The sequence below is a fragment of the Scardinius erythrophthalmus genome, assembly GCF_964197995.2.
Source record: "Scardinius erythrophthalmus genome assembly, chromosome: 20".
NCBI classification, from domain to species: Eukaryota; Metazoa; Chordata; class Actinopteri; order Cypriniformes; family Leuciscidae; genus Scardinius; species Scardinius erythrophthalmus.
This window is the reverse complement of record NC_138240.1, coordinates 36,572,503-36,589,545: the sequence shown is the minus strand read 5'-3', so window position 1 is coordinate 36,589,545 and position 17,043 is coordinate 36,572,503. Positions and strand designations below refer to the sequence as shown.

At 42.9% G+C, this 17,043-nt stretch overlaps 1 pseudogene across 1 annotated transcript; it reads right to left on the bottom strand.

Moving 5' to 3' along the window:
- Nucleotides 1-266: 266 nt before the first annotated feature.
- On the bottom strand, nucleotides 267-15,942 carry LOC308680505 (zinc-binding protein A33-like; annotated as a pseudogene). Its single transcript, XR_014032269.1, has 6 exons — nucleotides 15,525-15,942; nucleotides 12,739-12,834; nucleotides 12,294-12,524; nucleotides 4,028-4,050; nucleotides 3,829-3,946; nucleotides 267-888 (listed from the first exon to the last, which is right to left on the bottom strand). The product of XR_014032269.1 is annotated as a zinc-binding protein A33-like (transcript).
- Between the last annotated feature and the right edge of the window lie 1,101 nt (nucleotides 15,943-17,043).

Genomic DNA, 17,043 nt, shown 5'->3' with positions numbered 1-17,043 from the left:
TTCAGTGATTTGATATAATACAAGAAAAAAACATATATATAATCATATAATTATGATGCAAAAAAGTTAGAAATGAATAAACACACATTGACTGAAATAATGGGTTAAATGTCAATTATCCTGAAAACATGAATGCTAAAACGGTCTCTAATCGTCTAATTGTGTGAAGTGGAATATAAATGAAAACTTGTTGTTTATTGATCTGAGTGTTGCTGTAGTGCTGGATATCAGTCATGTGATCATCACGGCCCAATCACAGCCACCGTACTGATATTCAGATCAACAGCACTCTTACTCATGTGATATGGATTAAATATTGGAAACATGATGAAAGCAGGAAGATCCAGATCTACAGGAGTGACGTTTACTAACTATTGACCGGTAAGATCCTCAGAGAGCCAGAAGAACACCGGAAGAATGGAAAGAGTGTGTGAGTGAAGGTGGTTGTGAATGTGTGTAGATGTGTGTTAGTTACAGGATCAGAGAACGACACCGTTCCTCCGTCATAGTCCAGATTCACTCTCACACGATCAAGCTTCTGTTTAACACGAAAACCAGAATCTGAAGGTATATATAGTCCGTCCTCATCAAAAAACATTACGTCCTCCTCTTCATACTCCACACTCCAGACATCAGTGTTGAAGATAACACATCCCTTCCTCTGGTTTGATGCTGTAGTTACTCCAAGACTCCACCATGAACTCTCTTTAACCTCCACATCCCAGCAGTGTGTTCCTGAGTTAAAGCCCTCTGAACCCAGAACACAGAGACACCGGTCAAATCTCTCTGGATTATCAGGAACAGGTTGATATGATATTGTCACACTGGTCAGATCATCAGACAGGACGAGACGTGGATCTGCAGTGTTTGGATCCAGAATCACAGGAGCTGATGAGACACAATCAACAGAAGCTTTTATTCTGATCTTCATATAATGATCAAGAGTGAACCCAACACAGATTATTATGAATTATGACACTCGTCCTGTTGATCAAACACATGTTCCTCTGATCACTGTCAGTGCTGTTATTAGTTTCACACTCGTTTTTATCATCAGCGTTTAACGGCATCAACTACAAACATTAAATATGAGATTCAGACATTTGTGTCCATCAAGAGAAACTGATACTTTGGGAAAGTTAAATAACAATAAATCAATGAGATCTGTTGAGATTTATGCTGTAGATGAAGAACTGTAAGTGTGTGTCTGATCTTCAGCATCTGATCATCTTCATTTTATTGGCTCTTATATTCTGTGTTTTTGTTTTAAATTAGTTTATTATGACTGTCTGTTGGGTTTGACTTATTATGTTGGCTTGAGAAATGATTTATTATTAGTGGTGCCAAAAGGCAAAGTATCACTATTATACACCCTAGCAACACCCTAGCAACCATTTAAAGCACCCTAGCAAACTAATCCCATAGACTTCCATTCAAAGAGATCATGAGGAATATCTTTTGATAGAAGTGTCATAGAAACATGAGGGTGGGCTCAGCCAATCATGAATCACCTTCAACACTTCCTAGCCACGCCCTAGCAACCATTGTTGAGCACCCTAGCAAACAAAATCCAAAGAGGGATATCTTGTAATCTGAATGTCATAGAGGAGTTGCGGTTGGTTTATATCATGCAAGCAGCCTTTGAAGTAACATCATTGGCAGCTGCCAAGCCACTCCCTAGCAACTAAACAAAGTACCCTAGCAACTGTTCAGCAAGACCTATATCTCTGCACCAGAACATCGTAGAGACATGGTGGTTGGCTCCTTTGACTAATACTAGCAAGCAGGACTTCCATCATGCTACACATGCTAGCAGAATAGTTACATGCTAATAGCGATTAGCTAAATGTTGAAACATGTCAAAAATGCTTACTAAAACACAGTAGCAGCATGTTAATCATGTTAGCACCATGCTAATAACATGTTAATCACGTTAGAATCATGTTAATCATTTTAGCATCTTTTTAAAACATGCAAGCAACATGGTGGTTGTGTTAACACTATACTACAATCATGCTAATAATGTTAGCATCTTGTTTGGCAAAATATGACAATCAATCTAATATCATGCTAAAAACCTGATAATCATGTCAGCATCTTGTTCGCAACATGCTAATTGTATGATAGCATTATGTTAGCAACATGCTAATCATGTTAGCATTATGCTAGCAACATGCTAATCTTGTTAACATTTTGTTAAAGGCATGCTTGCAAAATGATAATCATTTTAGCATAATGCTAAGAACATGGTAATCATGTTAGCAAAAAGATAAATGTGTTAACATCATGTTAAAAAAATGCTAATTGTGCTACCATGTTAGCAACATGTTAACCGTTACGAAAAAGAAGTAAACTTCAAGTTCATTTTATGAAGTATACTTAAGTAATGTTCAAGTATATTTTTAAGTATACATTATGCAGTAAGTATACTAATGTCAATATGTACTAGTAGTAAACTTGTAAGTGTATTATTTTAATACCGCTTGGGACTAAATTGGCCCACTTTTAAAGTATATGTTTAAGTGCACTATAAGTGTAACAGTAGTAAACTTTAAGTGCACAACTAGTTCATAACTACGTTTCTCATTTGTACTGCAAGTGAACTTATGGGTATACTAGTAGTTTACTATTTTAATACTTGTAGCAATTTTTTTTGTTTATGAAAGTACACTTTAAAGTATACTCTCAGTAAACTACTATTTTTTTTATACCTTTAAAAATACCTTTAACTCTACTTTAATTTTAAAAACATTTTATTAGCTTCATGCATCCTTTTTTATCAACACTTGAATGTTGGTAAGTTTCATAAAGAAAGGCAACATTTTAAAAAAAAAACATTTTTGTCAAAGACTACGCCTTGATCAGATTCAGAACGATGATCAATACACAGATGGAGTAGATCGAGTCCAACACCCCAAAGCTTCACAGTCGTTTTCTCTTCATGGGTTACATTCGTTTCATTTGGAAACATTAAGCAGTTTCGATTTACAAGCTGTTTAATGTTTGATGATCAAGTTATTTTACATTTGAGTGAGCAATCTTCTATCATTTGTTTCAGCTTCTTCTTCTCTGTGTTTTGATCTGGAGATTCTTCTGCACTAGTAGATGTGCCATAGCACCCCCTACCGTATAACAGTGGAAACATGGATAGCTGGAAAACTCAGTCAATGAGTAAAGTATAATTAAAGTAAATTCCTATGTACACTACCAGTGGACTAGCCTACACAAAAATTCAGATACACAGAATTAGAAACATATCTGTTTTATATCAATATTTTAATCAATATTTTCAAAAAAATAATATAAAAAAATAATCAAATAATCAAAAATATAATAAAAAATTTATGTTTTTATTTTTTAATCAATATTATTTATATTTAATAGGCTACCCGATCAAAAAAGTTAACACAACTACAAGCAAAGTATACTTTGAATACTTAATTATACTTTTAAGTATATCAGTGTGTAATATTATGTACTATCTATCTATCTATCTATCAGTCTATCAGTCTATCTATCTATCTATCTATCTATCTATCTATCTATCTATCTATCTATCTATCTATCTATCTATCTATCTATCTATCTATCAGTCTGTCTATCTATCTATCTATCTATCTATCTATCTATCTATCTATCTATCTATCTATCTATCTATCTATCAGTCTGTCTATCTATCTATCTATCTATCTATCTATCTATCTATCTATCTATCTATCTATCTATCTATCTATCTATCTATCTATCTATCTATCTATCTATCTATCTATCTATGTCATGAAGAGCCTCTAACTCTCCACCCATCAGATCTCCTGCTGTCAGACTCACTGTTTTGGACGATGTCCTGCATCTTCTTCCAGACTCTGAACGGCAGGTTGCCCAAGTATCGTGGCACATGAATCAAAGCTCCAGAAGCCATCTGTGGATCCGGTGTGAGATCTGGACTCTGGAAGAACATTCAGGAGTCAGAACTGCAGTGGCTTTGGATCAGAACCAGAGAGACCAGAGACAGGAGCAGATCACTCACCTTTCCATTGAGACTGGAAACTCCTGCAGAACAAACACACCATTTATCAAGTCAAGTCAAGTTTATTTATATAGCGCTTTTCACAACATAGGTTGTATCAAAGCAGCTTCACATATTAAATTAAAACAAAACATCAATGTTTGTTTCTAGTGGAACGTCCACATTTGGTAATGCTGATCAATAGTATAGTTGATTGATTAATTAAATTAAATATCCCCAAATATCCCCAACTGAGCAAGCCAAAGGCAACAGTGGCAAGGAACCGAAAAACTCCATCAGGTGACCTAATGGAGAAAAAAAAACCTTGGGAGAACCCAGGCTCAGTCGGGGGCCAGTTCTCCTCTGGCATTTATGAACTAGAGGTCGGATTTAACTGTAGGATTAAAAATATTATATGAATGCCTGGCTGAAGAGATGCGTCTTTAATCTAGTTTTAAACTGGGAGAGCGAGTCTGAGCAACGAACAGTATCAGGAAGGCTATTCCAGAGTTTTGGAGCTAAATGTGAAAATGCTCTCCCTCCTTTGGTGGATCTGGATATCCTAGGTATGACCAAACGCCTCGAATTTAGTGACCTTAAAGAGCGCGATGGATTACAGGGCAATAGAAGATCGGTTAAATAGACTGGAGCTAAGCCGTTTAGGGCTTTATAAGTCAGTAGCAATACCTTGTAATTAATACGGAACTTTATAGGTAACCAATGTAGTGATGTTAAAATCGGTGTTATATGATCATATTTTCTTGATCTAGTAAGAACTCTAGCGGCAGCATTTTGGACTAACTGTAACTTGTTTATTGAGGTTGCAGGACAACCGGCTAATAAAGCATTACAGTAATCTAGTCTCGAGGTCATGAACGCATGAACTAACTTTTCTGCGTCAGAAACTGATAGCATGTTACGTAGCTTAGCAATGTTTCTAAGGTGGAAAAAGGCTGTTCTTGTAACATATGAAATATGATTTTCAAAAGACAGGTTGCAGTCTAATATAACACCCAGGTTTTTTACTGTAGCGGATAAAGTAACAGGACATCCTACTATGTTAAAGTTGTATTGTGAGAGGTTTTGTGGGTGGTTTTTTGAACCGATAAGTAGTACCTCTGTCTTGTCTGGATTTAATAAAAGAAAATTGCACGTCATCCAATCTTTTATATCTTTAACACACTCTGTCAGTTTGGATAATTTAGCGTTTTCATCCGGCCGTGATAAAATATAGATTTGAGTGTCATCAGCATAACAATGGAAACTAATTCCATGTTTCCTTATAATATTTCCAAGTGGCAGCATATATATTGAAAATAGCAGAGGGCCTAACACAGATCCCTGCGGCACTCCATAGTTTTCTGAAGTTATGATCGATTTTTCTCCATTTAAATAAACAAAATGGTAGCGGTCAGATAAATACGATCTAAACCAGCTTAATGCTTGTCCTTGAACACCAGTATAATTTTGTAATCGATCTAAGAGTATTGTGTGATCTATAGTATCGAACGCAGCACTAAGATCAAGTAAAACTAATATTGAGATACAGCCTTGGTCAGAAGCTAAAAGTAAATCATTTGTGATTTTAACAAGCGCAGTTTCAGTGCTATGATGCGGCCTGAATCCAGACTGAAACTTTTCATAGATGTCATTTTCATGCAAGAAAGAGCCCAGTTGGGCGGACACAACTTTTTCTAGTATTTTAGACATAAAAGGTAAATTTGAAATGGGTCTATAATTTGCTAGATTATGTGGGTCTAATTGTGGTTTCTTAATGAGAGGTTTTATAACTGCCAGTTTCAATGTTCTTGGAACATAACCTAAAGATAAAGACGAGTTAATAATATTGAGGAGAGGCTCTTCCACTATAGGTAACACTTCTTTCAGTAGTTTAGTTGGTATAGGATCTAATAAACATGTTGTTGTTTTAGATGAAATAAGTTTATTTAACTCTTTTTGTTTTATAGTTGTAAAGCACTGTAATTGTTCTTGCGGGGTGATAATTGAGGCTGAATTATAAGGCGCGATTGAGGATTGAACGTTTACAATTGTGGTTCTGATGTTTTCTATTTTCACAGTGAAGAACTTCATGAAATCATTACTACTAAACTGTAACGGAATATTTTGTTCGGGAGACATCTGTTTATTTGTTAGTCTAGCCACGGTGTTAAATAAGAACCTAGGATTGTTTTGGTTGTTTTGTATTAGTTTGCGGAGATGCTCAGCCCTGGCCGCTTTTAGGGCCTTTTTGTAACGTGACGTGTCTTTCCATGCGATTCTAAAGACCTCTAAGTTAGTTTTTTTCCATTTACGCTCTAAATTACGGGTTTCTCTCTTTAGAACACGCGTAGTATTGTTGTACCATGGTGCTTTACTTTTCTCTCTGACCTTTTTTAATCTAATGGGTGCAACAATATCCAGTGTTCCAGAGAGAATGGTGCTCATAGTGCTAGTTAATTCCTCAAATTCATCTGTTTGTTTGGGTTCACTGAGCAGCTAAGACAGATCAGATAAGCAATTTGAAAAATTATCTATGGTGGATGGAAGGATTGTTCTGCCTAATTGATAACGCAGCGCAGCATGATATATTACAGGAGTACGTAATATGCAAGTTACCATATAATGGTCAGTGACATTGTCACTTTGTGGAATGATATCTATATCGGTTGGATCGTTTCCATGTGATATAATTAAATCGAGTGTATGATTAAAACGATGAGTTGGTCCGGTGACGTTTTGCTTGACCCCAAAAGAGTTTAATAAATCTGTAAACGCAGCCCCTAACGCATCATTTGAATTATCTACGTGGATATTAAAGTATCCAACAATTAATGCTTTATCGAAATTAACTAATAGGTCTGAGAGAAAATCTGCAAACTCTTTTAGGAAATCAGAGTAAGGCCCAGGCGGTCTATATACGGTAGCCAAGGCTAGAGATAATAGGGATGTTTTTCGAACATCTAAGAGCGTAACATTTAGTACAAGTACTTCAAACAAAATAAACTTTTAGCCCGTTTTCTGAGTAACATTGAGAATATCTCTATAGATTGTTGCAACACCGCCGCCACGAACATTCAGACGGGGCTGATGCTTATAGGAGTATCCTGCTGGAGTAGACTCATTTAGACCGAAATAATCATTTGGTTTAAGCCAGGTTTCAGTTAGGCAAAGTACATCGAAGCTATTATCTGTGACTATTTCATTTACAATAACTGCCTTAGGTGTGAGTGATCTAATGTTTAGAAGACCTAGCTTTATAAATTGTTTTTGTTTACTAATAGCAACATTTTCTGGTTTAATAACAATTAGATTTTTTCTAGACCCTGCAGTAGATTTATTATTTGATCTCACTAAACGAGGAATAGACACAGTTTCTATGCAATGTTCAACACTATTTATATCAGTTAAATTGGTGCAGCAGAGACTATGATTTGGACTTTTGGTTACTAGTCAAAAGGTATTTAACATTTTGGAGATGTTATCTGACAGAAGATCCAATCCGAATCTGCTTGGGTGTAAGCCATCAGCACGGTAAAGCCTAGGATGCTCCCAAAACAGATTCCAATTATTTACAAAGAGCAGTTTCTGCTCATTGCACCATGACATTAACCATTCATTTAGCGCGAATAATCTACTAAACTTTTCATGTCCTAGACGGTACGTGGGAAGCGGTCCTGACACAATGATCGTTATATCAGGCGATGTGCTGCGTACCGTATCGATCAGATTCCTGAAGTCTTTCTTCAAAACCTCCGTCTGGCGCAGCCTGATGTCGTTCACTCCCGCGTGCAAGACCACAGTTCCGACGCGCTCGTTATCATTCAGAATCTCGGGAACGTGAGCAGCGATTTCAGAAACACAAGCACCAGGAAAGCAGTGACTATGCACCTTACTTTTATTTAACGTAGCGTGTATGTGTCGAACGATGGAATCGCCGATGATCACAGCATCGCGTTCTGTTTCGCGAAGAGGGGAGAAGCGGTTTTGTGTGGATATCTCAAAACCGGGAGGGTCTGAGAGAATTTTCTTGGTCTAGACCTGACTCGCGTCTTCCGCTGCGGAACCATCCAGGCTTTGTGATGGCGTGTTGGAGCCAGAGTGAACGAGACCATGGCTGATCGCGACCTCGGCACTCGGGACCGATGTTGAGAAACGCACGGAGTAGACGAGGTCGGAGTCAGCGGGTTAGTAACGTTAATCTCTGATTTGTGTGCATCGGCGCGTGATGTTTCAAGAGCCAAACGCCGGTCTATCAGCTCGGCCTGTCTCACTAAAAGGTCGTGGCTCTGTTTCTCAACAGCTTCCAGCTCAGACTGCACCACGTGCAGCTCAAATGTGTCTTCACCTGCACCAAAAGGTAGACTACTTACATCTGATATATTCACCATTTTAACAGATGGACAGTAACGTTAAGTTAGCAATGACGCTACCAGTGATGCTATCAATATTAATACTAATTTATGGCTGAAGTCTTGGATATAATCCGTCTTTTTAGTGGTACGGGTGTAGAGTAGACGCACAATAGGCGAAAAAATTTTTGTTTGTAAGTGAGTGTGGAGAAGACGCTGTCACGGGTGAGAAATCACACAACAAGGTAGCTCAGTGCAATGGCCCCGGAGGGTGGATTTTATTTACAATTGAAGTGAAGGTGATGGGGGGGAAAAAGGTGCTCGGCGTGATCGTGTCTGGTGTTCTTAACGTGTCCTCGTGTCCGTGAAGGGGTGTCCAGGCGTGCGTGCTGAGGCCGTCGGTCACTCGCTGCCTTCTGCGTACAAAGAGAGAGAACGTTAGTACCAGAGCGATCTGCATGAGACGTGAGTCTGCCTGAGTGAGAGCGGCGGTGGCTTCTTAAGCTCTGTGTTGACGAGCGGCAGCTGGGACCGATCGGCCAGTGATGAAGACGTGCAGGTGCAGCGTGTTGGTTGCCAGGGCGACGCTGATGAGCCCAGAGACACTCGTCACATTCCCCCCCCCTAAGCGTCGTTCTGGCCCTGGGAACGAAAGGAGATAGTAGGGGTGAAACAAGGGGTGGGTGGGGAATGACCTCTGACAGACCTGCGTAAGCTGTCCATATCCGCGAGAGCCCATCTGCGTTGGCGTTGGCGGCTCCGAGTCCGGTGTCGGAGGCATCCGTCTGCAGCAGGAAGGGGCAGCTAAAGTCGGGGGCGCGGAGTACTGGTGACGAGGTAAGGGCTGTCTTGAGCCGGGCGAAGGCCTCCTCGGCGGCTGTTGTCCACTGTATTTTCTCCGGCTGCCCCTTCCTGGTCAGGTCTGTCAGAGGGGCGGCTAAGGAGGAGAAGTTGGGGATAAAACAGCGATAGTACCCCGCCAACCCCAAGAAAGCTCGTACCTGGGTCTTCATCTGGGGCTGGGAAGCGGTAAGTATGGCCTCTACCTTCTTTTCCTGTGGTCGGATGAGGCCACGGCCTACCTGGAAGCCCAGGTACTTCGCTTCAGAGAGCGCTAGGTGGCATTTTCGGGGGTTGGCGGTTAGCCCAGCCCGCCGGAGCTCCGAGAGCACCCTCCGCAGACGTTCCAGGTGTTCCTCCCATGCCTCGGAGTGTACGACGACATCATCCAGGTAGGCGGCTGCATAGGCCTGGTGGGGTCTTAGGAGGATATCCATCATACGCTGGAAGGTGGCGGGCGCCCCGTGCAGGCCGAAGGGAAGGGTCCGGTACTGCCAGTGCCCAGTGGAAGTGGAAAACGCTGTCTTCTGTTTGGCAGACGGGGTAAGTGGGACTTGCCAGTATCCTTTTGTCAGGTCGAGAGTGGAAATGTACCGGGCCCTCCCCAGCCGATCCAACAGCTCATCCACCCGAGGCATGGGATAGCCATCAAATTCGGAGACTTCATTGAGACGGCGGAAGTCGTTGCAGAAGCGGAGGGTAAAGGAATGAGCGGACTGGGGGGAGGAGATCCGGGTGCGGTGCGCTGACAGGTAGGACATGCCTGGCAGAACCTCTTCACTTCCGCATCCAAACCTGGCCAGTGGAACCGGTCCCGGATGCGCTGAGCGGTATTCGTGGCTCCCAGGTGACCCGCCATAGGATGGGAGTGTGCAAGTTCCAGAATAGTCTCCGTCTTGGTCCGTGGGACGACTAACAACTCCTTCTCCTCCCCCCTTCGCTGGGCGATGCAGTACAGCAGGCCTCTTCGGACGATGAAGTGCGGGAGAGGATGGGGCCGTGGGAGGACGTCCTTATCATCCACAGCGCGGACTTGCCCCCAGTAATGCTTCAGCCGATCGTCCTCCCGTTGTTCTTTGGCAAAAGAGCCCCCCTCACTGGCCTGACGAAAAACATCATAAAAAAGGTTAGTAGTTTGAGAGGGGGACTCACCATCTCTCCCGCTGTCCGAAGCAAGCAGGACCGGCCGGGGCGGGGTCTTCGTGGCCGCCTGCGGCGACGACGGTTCCCTTCCTGGCTGGCGGGCTGGGCGGCGGCAGCGAGCAGGCGGTCGAACCCGGGCCAATCCCGGCCGAGGAGTAAAGAGACCGGAAGGTTTTCCATTATTCCAGCCTCCACAGGCCAACTGCCATGAGCTGCAGCGACGTTGATACGACGAGCTGGAACCTGTTGGGTATCACCGTGCACACAAGTAATGGGTAGTAGACTCTTTTGGTTGTGATATGGAGGGCACAGTCGAGCTTGGATGAGGGTGACCGCACTGCCCGAATCCAGAAGCGCCCGTACTGGTTTGCCATTCACGGTGACGTCCGCTTCTGGGGCCGCAGGTGGGACGCGCTGATGTACGATGCAACCCGCCAGCCAGGTCCGCGGAGACGTGTTGGGATCGGCGGTGGGCATTGGCTCGTCCATTGGTGAGGGAACCGTCGGCCTGCCAACTGCGCGCGGGGTGCCCTCCGGCGTGCGTCGCTCCTGGACCACCCTCCGGGGAAACGGCGGCGCTCTCTCCCCAGCCTCCCGGTGTTGGACAGCGTCCGCCAGCTCGATCGCCTCTACTAGGTCCCGGACAGTGGTGGGATTCCTCATTCCGACGGCTTGGCGGAGGGCTCTGGGCAGGGCTCGTTGGAGGCGATCGACCACCACACGTTCCACTACCTGGGCTGCGGTGGGCTCTCCTTCCAGCAGCCAGTGTTGGGCTAAACGGGCGAGTTCAGCAGCCTGGGCTCGCGCTGGCACCCGGGCTTTATACTCCCACTCGAAGAACTGTTGCGCAGCGCAAATGGAGGAAAGCCCCAGCCGGGCAAGGATTTCCCGTTTTACCTCTTCATAATCATCAGCCCTCGCTGGGGGTAGCGAGAAGAACGCCCGTTGAGCCTCACCCGTGAGAAGTCCGGTTCCCATCCCTCGCGGTGAGCTGTGGATTCGAACATTTGAAGGTAGGCTTCCACATCGTCATGCACTGTCATCTTCGGCAAGAGCCGGACCGCTTGCATCCGGGGGTCAGGTAGTGGAACGCGCGGGGCTGCTTGGGCGCGGAGGGCGGCGAGTTCTGCTTCGGCCCCGCCCTGCCGAGTGGCCAGATGTTCCATAATCTGTTGCTGCAGTGCAGGTGAACGCAAACACTTGTGTGTGATTTCTCATGCACTTGCCCGCATTCTCCACCAGATGTCACGGGTGAGAAATCACACAACAAGGTAGCTCAGTGCAATGGCCCCGGAGGGTGGATTTTATTTACAATTGAAGTGAAGGTGATGGGGGGAAAAAGGTGCTCGGCGTGATCGTGTCTGGTGTTCTTAACGTGTCCTCGTGTCCGTGAAGGGGTGTCCAGGCGTGCGTGCTGAGGCCGTCGGTCACTCGCTGCCTTCTGCGTACAGAGAGAGAGAACGTTAGTACCAGAGCGATCTGCATGAGACGTGAGTCTGCCTGAGTGAGAGCGGCGGTGGCTTCTTAAGCTCTGTGTTGACGAGCGGCAGCTGGGACCGATCGGCCAGTGATGAAGACGTGCAGGTGCAGCGTGTTGGTTGCCAGGGCGACGCTGATGAGCCCAGAGACACTCGTCACAACGCGTTCAGCCGTGATCCATGGACGTAACCTATAGGAGTATCCAGCGTTGGATCACTAGGCTTGAGATGCGTCTGCTCAACAGTCCGCGTTGTAACTATGAGGTGAGGAAAAGTATAAAATGTTTGTTGTAAGTGAGTTTAAAGAGAAATCAAGAATTATAAATCAATCGATGGAGCTCCAAAGACAACAACGCGTTCAGACGCAACGCATGCGCATTCGAAACAGGAAAGAGTGGTTCATGACTTGACTCAAGGTATTTATCATCAAGATCTCAATCAATCATCAATCAATCAACCAATGATCTGAAATCAGACCTTCAGAAAGCAGACGTCATTGGCTTTCATCATCTCCTCCATGTCTTTGATTGTGTGTGAAAGAGCTGAGATGTGTGTGTTCATCTCCTCCAGCTTCTCCTTCATCCTCTGCTTCTTCTGCTCCTCTTCCTCCCTCAGTGCAGTGACTGTAGCTTCTTCTTCATCGCTGAGAAACTGATGAAGCTTCTCAAACTGCTGTATAATCTGACGCTCTGTGTGCTCAGCTTGAGACTGAAATCAAAGCACATTCACTTCAATCATCTCAATCGACACACATCATTAATATCCCAGATAAACTCGGATACCCGACATAAAACGGGTCCAGAAGCAGATTGCTGCTAGTCATTTACAGAAATAATAAACTGGAATCCATTATATCAAATCATAACTGTATATAGTGATCCAACAGCTGTAATGAAAATGACTCTCGTCTCTGTTTCCTCACCTTGATGTGTTGAACTGTTTTCTTAAACTCTGCTTTCATTTCTTCATTGTGTTGAAGTTTCTCCTGTAAGGACTTCAGTGCTGTATTGAGCTCCTCCTAGAATTGAACAAAAATACATAAAACTCCAGATTACAGTGAAGAGAAGACAATACAGTGATATGATCATATAATGCAGTGAAAAAGTATTTGCCCCCATCCTGATTTCTTCTGTTTTTGTGTACATCTCATACTAAATTGATTCAGAAATTAAAACCTACCATAAAACAAAGGCAACCTGAGTAAACACAAAGAACAGTTTGTAAATGACAGTGTTATTTATTGAAACAAAAAACGTTATCCAATAACAATTTGGCCTGCATGAATTTACCTCTATAGTTACTAATTCCTCAAATCTATGAAACTGCATTTATAATGTAGTTCAGCTGGACTAAACACAACCAGTCCTGATCACTGCAGCCCTGTTCAATCAGATCAACACTGAATACTGAAGCCTGATTGGTTCACGTCTGTGAATTATGCTTCGACAGCTAAAGCTGACTCGCTGCTTCTCCTCTGGGCTATCCGGCAACTCTTCAAGAGACAATGTCACTATTAAAAGAGCAAATTTGAGCGACATTTGTTGTAAAATGCCGTGCCACGAGTGTTGCTCCTGCAGGGCTCCCTGCTTCCCTCATCTGGAGCGAGTGCCATGGTTTCATTTGGCAGCTCCGAGGAGGACTTTGATGGCACTATGTCTCTGGCTGCCTCTGAAGCGGAGGATTGAGCAAACTCTTCTTCCCAGAAGTCCATGAAGAACTGAATAAATCATGGTGTGCTCCCTAATCATCACAAGTTCACTATTCCTCTCCGTCTGCCTTCACTTCGCATCCTGAATTACCTCAATGATTTGCTGCTTTTAGCCCAATCGAAAGAGGAACTATGCGCACACAGATCTTTGCTCCTCAGCCAGTTGTAAAGTCTGGGGTTCAGGATCAATCTAAGCAAAAGCTCACTGTCCCCCATCCAATGCATCTCGTTCCTGGAGGTCGTCTTTGACACGGCCCAAATGCAATTACTTTTTTGAACCTAAAACCACGTAAACACATTGCATTAAACCAAATACACAATATAATGTTCTTTTTAGAACTGTCATATGACCCCTTTAAAAGAGCAAATTTGAGCGACATTTGTTGAAAAATGCCATGCTTCCCTCATCTGGAGCGAGTGCCTGGAAAAAGGCTACACCAAGCTTCCCCCATTGGGAGAGACCGTCGCCGCACATCTCTGCCTAAAGCTGCCCATCCCTCTAAGCCGTGCAGAACTAGATCTGCCCTCGTGGTCAGAAAGTATGCAGCGAATGGTCAAGCTGGATCTGCCCCTCATACAATGGTGGTCCTTCAAGTCTACCAGGTCGAGCTTCTCTGCACCATGGATGAAACTGGTCTTGACCCAGCGGCCTTCAAAGAGCTGTGCAGCGCGACCGACCTCGGCCTGCGTGCCACAGGAGAAGAAGTCTAATGCCCAAGCGATTGGCCAGTTTGGTGGTCCTAGAACAGCACCTTCACTAACACTAACACCTAACACTTCAGTCTCGGACATCGACGCTCACGTCCTCCGAGCTGAAGCACAAGGCTTTTACAGCCGCTTCTTCCTCGTTCCAGAGAAGGATGGCGGCCTCAGGCTCATCCTCGATTTGAGATGTCTGAACCGTGCTCTGGTAAGACGGCCATTCAGAATGCTAACTTTGAAACAAATCCTCTCACAGATCTGATTGGTTTATCAGTGGATCTGAAGGACACATACTTTCATATCCAAATAGCCTCTGATCACAGTTCTTGAGATTCACGTTCGAAGGGGTGGCTTACCAAATAATACAGTCCTACCATTCGGACTGTCTCTTGCTTCGCGCACTTTTTTGATATTTGTTGATATAAGATGTGCTAGTAGCACGGCGCTCTTGGATTGCATTCCCCATAAGTGTCAGCCACTTATGCAAGGCGAGTGAACAGTATCGAAAGGGAATGTTCCAGTTACTAACGTAACCCTGTTTCCCTGAGATAAAGGGAGTGAGTTTTGTCTAGTTTGTCGCGCTACTGTACACAAAACAACGCTGCTGCTCATCAGTAGAAAAATTTGGATGAAAATGGCTTTCGCTGTGACTTGAATAGGCACTCTGTCCTGTCCGTTTTGGAGGACTGAAAAGTCATTTGTCTGTGCAGATACACTGACGTGAACCAATCAGGCTTCAGTATTCAGGGAAAAGCTAAGTTTTCCACATAAGCGTCAGTTACTGATGTAATGCTCATAAACTCAGGATTCTGAGGTTACGTTAGTAATTGTAACAATCTGTGTTTATGACTTCAACCAACCAGAGCGTTTTCCCAACAGCGGAGCTAGTTGATAGATTCAACTTTTGCCATATCTGGCCATCAAAACTACAAACACATCTTCCTTTTTTAAAGAATGACTTAAGTGCTGTTCTTTGCTCTTTTCTCAATGTAAAACCAAACTCAAAGTCCTCCAGAGTCACGAACAAAGCCGATTCGAAAGACTGTTCTCCAACAGCAGCCATTCTTTGTTTTCAAGTGGCAGGGAACCGGCGCAACTCTGTCGTCATTATGTTAAGCCCGCCCCGCCTACTCTATACACGACGTGATTGGCCTGACCCAATTTAGGTTTTTACAGCTCGAAAGTCAATGGAGAGTTGCTAGACTACCCTGGCTGCAAAATACATTTTGCTGCCACTAGGGTGCGTCTAAATTTCTAGGCTAGTTCTTTACATGTGAATCAAGAAACATTTGTCTTACCTTATATGATGAAACCACTTCACTGATGGGTCTGAATTTATGATTGTCATGTTGTTTTGAATCTCTGCACACTAAACACACAGGCTGTTTGTCCTCCAGACAGAAGAGTTTGAGTTTCTCTCTGTATAAACTGCAGATCTCCTCAGACCCGGATGAACGCCTCTCATTTCTCTCCTTCAGGAACGACTCACACAAGTTTTTTAACACAAGATTAACTGGAGGATGATAGTTTGATCTTTTCCTGCAGACAGGACACTCCTGAGATTTCTTGGTTCTTCAGTACTGTTGAAGACACTCTTTACAGAAACTGTGACTACAGGATAAAAGAACAGGAGCCTTGTAGATTTCACGACACACAGGACAAGAAAGTTCTTCTGCAGAGACATTTAGTGAATCCATTTTCACTGTTTGAGCTCCAGCATTCTGAACTTTACTTTCACTTTCTGAACGATGGCTTAAAAAAACAAATCACCATGAGAATCACAAAGATCAGAAACAAACTTGTTCAGAAACAAACTTCTCAAATTCTTCTGTAAAGTTTTTCCCTTTCGTACTCCACTGATCGCTGATTCTTTATTGCTTTTGTCGAGACAAAGTCAGTATGACAGAAAAGAGAAATAACAAGTCAGTGTCTTCCTGGTTAGTGTTGTAAGAGGGTGGAGCTTCTGATCAAGGTGTGTTGAAACAAGTCAAAGAACAACATCAGGATTTCTTTATGTAAAATTTTAACAAAATGTATTCAAAATTAACTTGCATTGAAACATTAAGATATAACACTATAAAGCCTTGGATTAAACACAAAAGAACAATGAAAATACTCAAATATTAAAAATAAAAGATCTCAAAACTTTTGTCCCAGAGTTTCTTCAGGGTCTGTCATGCTCCCTCTCTCTTATAATGATTTCTTCTCGTGCTGAAGTTTCAGTGATAAACACTCCTCTGTTTATGATGCTGATTGTCAGTGTTTGGAGAAACAAACAGATCAACAGATTAAAAGTCCTGAAAAAACAGGAGAAACGGAGATGAGTCAAAATTTTGTCTCAGGAATCACTCATCAGCAACTTTATTAACACTTTCTTTTCACTAATGAAAAATATACCCACTTCATTAGCAAAAAGACATTTCTTAACGACTATAATTTCAATTTACATAGTCACATAACTGTTTATCTGACAATATCACAAGAATTCTGTTTGTATTTATATATATGTATCTTACAGCTAACTGCCCTTATCAATTATAATTATTAAACTGTAAAGGAATTAAAGATCCATCTGTAATTGTAGAAAAATTATAAAGAACCACTTCATTTTTTTATTATTATTTTTTGTAGGTGCAGTTGACTGTGACCCGCTTATGCTGGGTACACACCAAAAGATTTTTTACATCTTATAAGATTTTCAAAATGTGATAGACCACAAACATGAGGACAAAAAATCCTAGATTTAAGCGTTTTGCTCCTATAGTGTGTGTGTGTGTGCCATGATGTGACAAAGACAACACACCACACACACAAACA